General features: G+C 36.0%; 1 pseudogene; it reads right to left on the reverse strand.

Moving 5' to 3' along the window:
* LOC124020569 overlaps positions 1-7500 on the reverse strand; it is a 56406-nt pseudogene that overhangs the window by 1084 nt on the left and 47822 nt on the right.

Here is a 7500-nt window from a genome sequence, read left to right on the forward strand (position 1 = left end):
TACACCTGCTGGAGCGCGTGCTACGGGTGGGTGTTGCCATCGTGACCAGTGAACTGAGATAAGGCGGAGCTTTACCTAGCATGGACTTGTAGATGACCTGGAGCCAGTGGGTCTGGCGGCGAATATGTAGTGAGGGCCAGCCGACTAGAGCATACAGGTCGCAGTGGTGGGTAGTATAAGGTGCTTTAGTGACAAAACGGATGGCACTGTGATAAACTGCATCCAGTTTGCTGAGTAGAGTGTTGGAGGCAATTTTGTAGATGACATCGCCAAAGTCGAGGATCGGTAGGATAGTCAGTTTTACTAGGGTAAGCTTGGCAGCGTGAGTGAAGGAGGCTTTGTTGCGGAATAGAAAGCCGACTCGAGATTTGATTTTCGATTGGAGATGTTTGATATGGGTCTGGAAGGAGAGTTTGCAGTCTAGCCAGACACCTAGGTACTTATAGGTGTCCACATATTCAAGGTCGGAACCATCCAGGGTGGTGATGCTGGTCAGGCGTGCGGGTGCAGGCAGTGAACAGTTGCAAAGCATGCATTTGGTTTTACTAGCGTTTAAGAGCAGTTGGAGGCCACGGAAGGAGAGACAGAGACACAGTGAAACAGACACATGTCCTCTTTAAGAGACAGAGACACAGTAAAACAGACACATGTCCTCTTTAGGGTTAGAGAGGTCAGGAAAGGGGTCAGGGGTTAGGAGAGATCAGGGGTTAGGAGAGATCAGGGGTTAGGAGAGGTCAAGGGTTAGTACAGGTCAGGAGAGAGGTCAGGGGTTAGGAGAGATCAGGGGTTTGGAGAGGTCAGGGGGTTAGGAGAGGTCTGGGGTTAGGAGAGGTCAGGGGTTAGGAGAGATCAGGGGTTAGGAGAGGTCAGGGATTAGGAGAGGTCAGGGGTTTGGAGAGCTCAAGGGTTAGGAGAGGTCAGGGATTAGGAGAGGTCAGGGGTTAGGAGAGGTCAGGGGTTAGGAGAGGTCAGGGGTTAGGAGAGGTCAGGGGGTTAGGAGAGGTCAGGGGTTAGTACAGGTCAGGAGAGAGATCAGGGGTTAGGAGAGATCAGGGGTTTGGAGAGGTCAGGGGTTAGGAGAGGTCAGGGGGGTTAGGAGTGGTCAAGGGTTAGGAGTGGTCAGGGGTTAGGGGTTAGGAGAGGTCAGGGGGTTAGGAGAGGTCAGCGGTTAGGAGAGATCAGGGGTTAGGAGAGGTCAAGGGTTAGGAGAGATCAGGGGTTTGGAGAGATCAAGGGTTAGGAGAGGTCAGGAAAGTTGACTATTTCCATCTCTTTCTCCACATGAAGGTTAGAGTTTAGGGGCGAGTGAGAGGTGAGGGGTTGGAGGAGAGGTCAAGGGTTAAAGGTGACATACTTGGGCCCTGTCCTTCTTGGCTCTTTCCATCTCTTTCTCCAGAAACTGCACCAGATCCTTCAGGTTCCTCTGACCAGAGTAGGCTACCACCTGGAGAGAGACACAGCAAAGGACCTTGTGAAGATGCTGGAGGAAACAGGTACAAAAGTATCTATATCCACAGTGAAACGAGTCCTATATCGACATAACCTGAAAGGCCGCTCAGCAATGAAGAAACCCCCGCTCCAAAACCGCCATAAAAAAGCCAGACTACGGTTTGACTGCACATGGGGACAAAGATCGTACTTTTTGGAGAAATGTCCTCTGGTCTGATGAAACAAAATTAGAACTGTTTGGCCATAATGACCATCGTTACGTTTGGAGGGAAAAGGGGGAGCCTTGCAAGTCGAAGAACACCATCCCAACACGGGGTGGCAGCATCATGTTTTGGGGGTGCTTTGCTGCAGGAGGGACTGGTGCACTTCACAAAATAGATGGCATCATGAGGGAGGAAAAATTATGTGGATATATTGAAGCAACATCAAGACATCAGTCAGGAAGTTAAAGCTTGGTCGCAAATGGGTCTTCCAAATGGACAATGACCCCAAGCATACTTCCAAAGTTATGTCAAAATGGCTTAAGGACAACAAAGTCAAGGTATTGGAGTGGCCATCACAAAGCCCTGACCTCAATCCTATAGAACATTTGTGGGCAAAACTGAAAAAGTATATATAGTGTGTATATATAGTGTGTATATTGTGTATATTGTGTATATATAGTATATATAGTGTGTATATATAGTGTGTATATTGTGTATATTGTGTATATAAAGTATATATAGTATATATAGTGTGTATATATAGTGTGTATATTGTGTATATTGTGTATATAAAGTATATATAGTATATATAGTGTGTATATATAGTGTGTATATATAGTGTGTATATTGTGTATATAAAGTATATATAGTATATATAGTGTGTATATATAGTGTGTATATATAGTGTGTATATTGTGTATATTGTGTATATATAGTATATATAGTGTGTATATATAGTGTGTATATATAGTGTGTATATTGTGTATATTGTGTATATAAAGTATATATAGTATATATAGTGTGTATATATAGTGTGTATATTGTGTATATTGTGTATATAAAGTATATATAGTATATATAGTGTGTATATATAGTGTGTATATATAGTGTGTATATTGTGTATATAAAGTATATATAGTATATATAGTGTGTATATATAGTGTGTATATAGTATATATAGTATATATAGTGTGTATATATAGTGTGTATAGTGTGTATATATAGTGTGTATATTGTGTATATATAGTGACCTCAATCCTATAGAACATTTGTGGGCAAAACTGAAAAAGCGTGTGCGAGCAAGGAGGCCTACAAACCTGACTCAGTTACACCAGCTCTGTCAGGAGGAATGGGCCAAAATTCACCCAACTTATGGTGTGAAGCTTGTGGAAGGCTACCCGAAACGTTTGCCCCAAGTTAAACAATTTAAAGGCAATGCTACCAAATACTAATTGAGTGTCTGTAAACTTCTGACCCACTGGGAATGTGATGAAAGAAATAAAAGCTGAAATAAATCTCTCTACTATTCTCACATTTCACAATGTTAAAATAAACTGGTGATCCTAACTGACCTAAAACGGGGAATTTCTACGAGGATTAAATGTCAGGAATTTGTATTTGGCGAAAGTGTATGTAAACTTCTGACTTCAACTGTATCATGTGAATATATAATGTGTGTGTATAAAGTATGTATATATGGTGTGTATATAATGTGTGTTTTATATAGTGTGTATATATAGTGTGTATATAATGTGTGTTTTATGTAGTGTGTATATATAGTGTGTAATGTGTGTATATAGTGTGTATATAATGTGTGTTTTATATAGTGTGTATATATAGTGTGTATATATAGTGTGTATAATGTGTGCATAATGTTTGCGTATATAGTGTGTATAATGTGTGTATATATCGTGTGTATAATGTGTGTGTATAGTGTGTATAGTGTGTATATATAATGTGTGTATATATATAGTGTGTATATATAATGTGTATATATAGTGTGTATAATGTGTGCATAATGTTTGCGTATATAGTGTGTATATATAGTGTGTATAATGTGTGTATATATAGTGTGTATATATAGTGTGTATATATAGTGTGTATAATGTGTGTATATATAGTGTGTATATATAGTGTGTATATATAGTGTTTTTAAATGTAATGTAAATGTGTTTATATATAGTGTGTATATATAGTGTGTATATATAGTGTTTATATATAGTGTGTATATATAGTGTGTATATATAGTGTTTATATATAGTGTGTATATATAGTGTGTATAATATGTGTATATATATAGAGTGTGTATAGTGTGTATATATAGTGTGTATAGTGTGTATATAATGTGTGTATATATAGTGTGTATAGTGTGTATATATAGTGTGTATATATTGTGTGTATATTGTGTATATATAGTATATAAAGTGTGTATATATAATGTCTATATATAGTATGTATAGTGTGTATATATAGTGTGTATAGTGTGTATATATAGTGTGTATAATGTGTGTATATATAGTGTGTATATATAGTGTGTATATATAGTGTTTTTAAATGTAATGTAAATGTGTTTATATATAGTGTGTATATATAGTGTGTATATATAGTGTTTATATATAGTGTGTATATATAGTGTGTATATATAGTGTTTATATATAGTGTGTATATATAGTGTGTATAATATGTGTATAGTGTGTATATATAGTGTGTATAGTGTGTATATAATGTGTGTATATATAGTGTGTATAGTGTGTATATATAGTGTGTATATATTGTGTGTATATTGTGTATATATAGTATATAAAGTGTGTATATATAATGTCTATATATAGTATGTATAGTGTGTATATATAGGGTGTATAGTGTGTATATAATGTGTGTATATATAGTGTGTGTAGTGTGTATATATAGTGTGTATATATAGTGTGTATAGTGTGTATATATAGTGTGTATATATAGTGTGTATAGTGTGTATATATAGTGTGTGTATATATAGTGTGTATAATGTGTGTATATATAGTGTGTATATTGTGTATATATAGTGTGTATAGTGTGTATATATAGTATATATAGTGTGTATATATAGTGTGTATAGTGTGTATATATAGTGTGTATATATAGTGTGTATATATAGTGTGTATAGTGTGTATATATAGTGTGTATATTGTGTATATATAGTGTGTATAGTGTGTATATATAGTATATATAGTGTGTATATATAGTGTGTAAATATATTGTGTGTATATATAGTGTGTATATATAGTGTGTATATATAGTGTGTAAATATATTGTGTGTATATATAGTGTGTATATATAGTGTGTATAATATGTGTATATATAGTGTGTATATATAATGTGTATAGTGTCCCCCAGGGCTCTGTTCTTGGCCCTCTCCTATTCTCGCTATACACCAAGTCACTTGGCTCTGTCATAACCTCACATGGTCTCTCTTATCATTGCTATGCAGACGACACACAATTAATCTTCTCCTTTCCCCCTTCTGATGACCAGGTGGCGAATCGCATCTCTGCATGTCTGGTAGACATATCAGTGTGGATGACGGATCACCACCTCAAGCTGAACCTCGGCAAGACGGAGCTGCTCTTCCTCCCGGGGAAGGACTGCCCGTTCCATGATCTCGCCATCACGGTTGACAACTCCATTGTGTCCTCCTCCCAGAGCGCCAAGAACCTTGGCGTGATCCTGGACAACACCCTGTCGTTCTCAACTAACATCAAGGCGGTGGCCCGTTCCTGTAGGTTCATGCTCTACAACATCCGCAGAGTACGACCCTGCCTCACACAGGAAGCGGCGCAGGTCCTCATCCAGGCACTTGTCATCTCCCGTCTGGATTACTGCAACTCGCTGTTGGCTGGGCTCCCTGCCTGTGCCATTAAACCCCTTCAACTCATCCAGAACGCCGCAGCCCGTCTGGTGTTCAACCTTCCCAAGTTCTCTCACGTCACCCCGCTCCTCCGCTCTCTCCACTGGCTTCCAGTTGAAGCTCGCATCCGCTACAAGACCATGGTGCTTGCCTACGGAGCTGTGAGGGGAACGGCACCTCAGTACCTCCAGGCTCTGATCAGGCCCTACACCCAAACAAGGGCACTGCGTTCATCCACCTCTGGCCTGCTCGCCTCCCTACCACTGAGGAAGTACAGCTCCCGCTCAGCCCAGTCAAAACTGTTCGCTGCCCTGGCCCCCCAATGGTGGAACAAACTCCCTCACGACGCCAGGACAGCGGAGTCAATCACCACCTTCCGGAGACACCTGAAACCCCACCTCTTTAAGGAATACCTAGGATAGGATAAGTAATCCCTCTCACCCCACCCCCCCTAAGTTTTAGATGCACTATTGTTAAGTGACTGTCCCACTGGATGTCATAAGGTGAATGCACCAATTTGTAAGTCGCTCTGGATAAGAGCGTCTGCTAAATGACTTAAATGTAATACTGTTATAGACCTAATATAGACCTAATACTGTTATAGACCTAATATAGATAATACTGTTATAGACCTAATATAGATAATATAGGCTAAATGACTTAAATGTAATGTAAATGTAAATATAATGTGTATATATAGTGTGTATATATAGTGTGTATAATGTGTGTATAATGTGTATATATAATGTGTATATATAGTGTGTATAATGTGTGTATATATAGTGTGTATATATAGTGTGTATATATAGTGTGTATAATGTGTGTATAATGTGTATATATAATGTGTGTATAATGTGTATATATAATGTGTATATATAATGTGTATATATAGTGTGTATAATGTGTGTATAATGTGTCTACCCTCTCTGTATATATAGTGTGTATAGTGTGTCTACCCTCTCTGTATATATAGTGTGTATATATAGTGTGTATATATAGTGTGTATAATGTGTGTATATATAGTGTGTATATATAGTGTGTATATATAGTGTGTATATATAGTGTGTATATATAGTGTGTATAATGTGTATATATAGTGTGTATATATAGTGTGTATAATGTGTATATATAATGTGTATGTATAGTGTGTATAGTGTGTATATATAGTGTGTATAATGTGTGTATAGTGTGTATATATAGTGTGTATATATAGTGTGTATAATGTGTCTACCCTCTCTGTATATATAATGTGTATATATAGTGTGTATATATAATGTGTATATATAGTGTGTATAATGTGTATATATAGTGTGTATAATGTGTCTACCCTCTCTGTATATATAGTGTGTATATATAATGTGTATATATAGTGTGTATATATAATGTGTATATATAGTGTGTATATATAATGTGTATATATAGTGTGTATAATGTGTATATATAGTGTGTATAATGTGTATATATAGTGTGTATATATAATGTGTATAATGTGTGTATAATGTGTATATATAGTGTGTATATATAGTGTGTATATATAATGTGTATAATGTGTGTATAATGTGTATATATAGTGTGTATATATAATGTGTATAATGTGTGTATAATGTGTATATATAGTGTGTACATATAGTGTGTATAATGTGTATATATAGTGTGTATAATGTGTATATATAGTGTGTATATATAGTGTGTATAATGTGTATATATAGTGTGTATATATAGTGTGTATAATGTGTATATATAGTGTGTATAATGTGTATATATAGTGTGTATATATAGTGTGTATAATGTGTATATATAGTGTGTATATATAGTGTGTATAATGTGTATATATAGTGTGTATAGTGTGTATATATAATGTGTATAATGTGTATATATAATGTGTGTATAATGTGTATATATAGTGTGTATATATAGTGTGTATAATGTGTGTATAATGTGTATATATAGTGTGTATATATAGTGTGTATAATGTGTATATATAGTGTGTATATATAGTGTGTATAATGTGTATATATAGTGTGTATATATAGTGTGTATAATGTGTGTATAATGTGTATATATAGTGTGTGTATATATAGTGTGTATAATGTGTCTACCCTCTCTGTATATATAGTGTGTATATATAATGTGTATATATAGTGTGTATATATAATGTGTATAATGTGTGTATAATGTGTATAT

Source organism: Oncorhynchus gorbuscha, unplaced genomic scaffold (assembly GCF_021184085.1).
Source record: "Oncorhynchus gorbuscha isolate QuinsamMale2020 ecotype Even-year unplaced genomic scaffold, OgorEven_v1.0 Un_scaffold_857, whole genome shotgun sequence".
Classification (NCBI taxonomy): domain Eukaryota; kingdom Metazoa; phylum Chordata; class Actinopteri; order Salmoniformes; family Salmonidae; genus Oncorhynchus; species Oncorhynchus gorbuscha.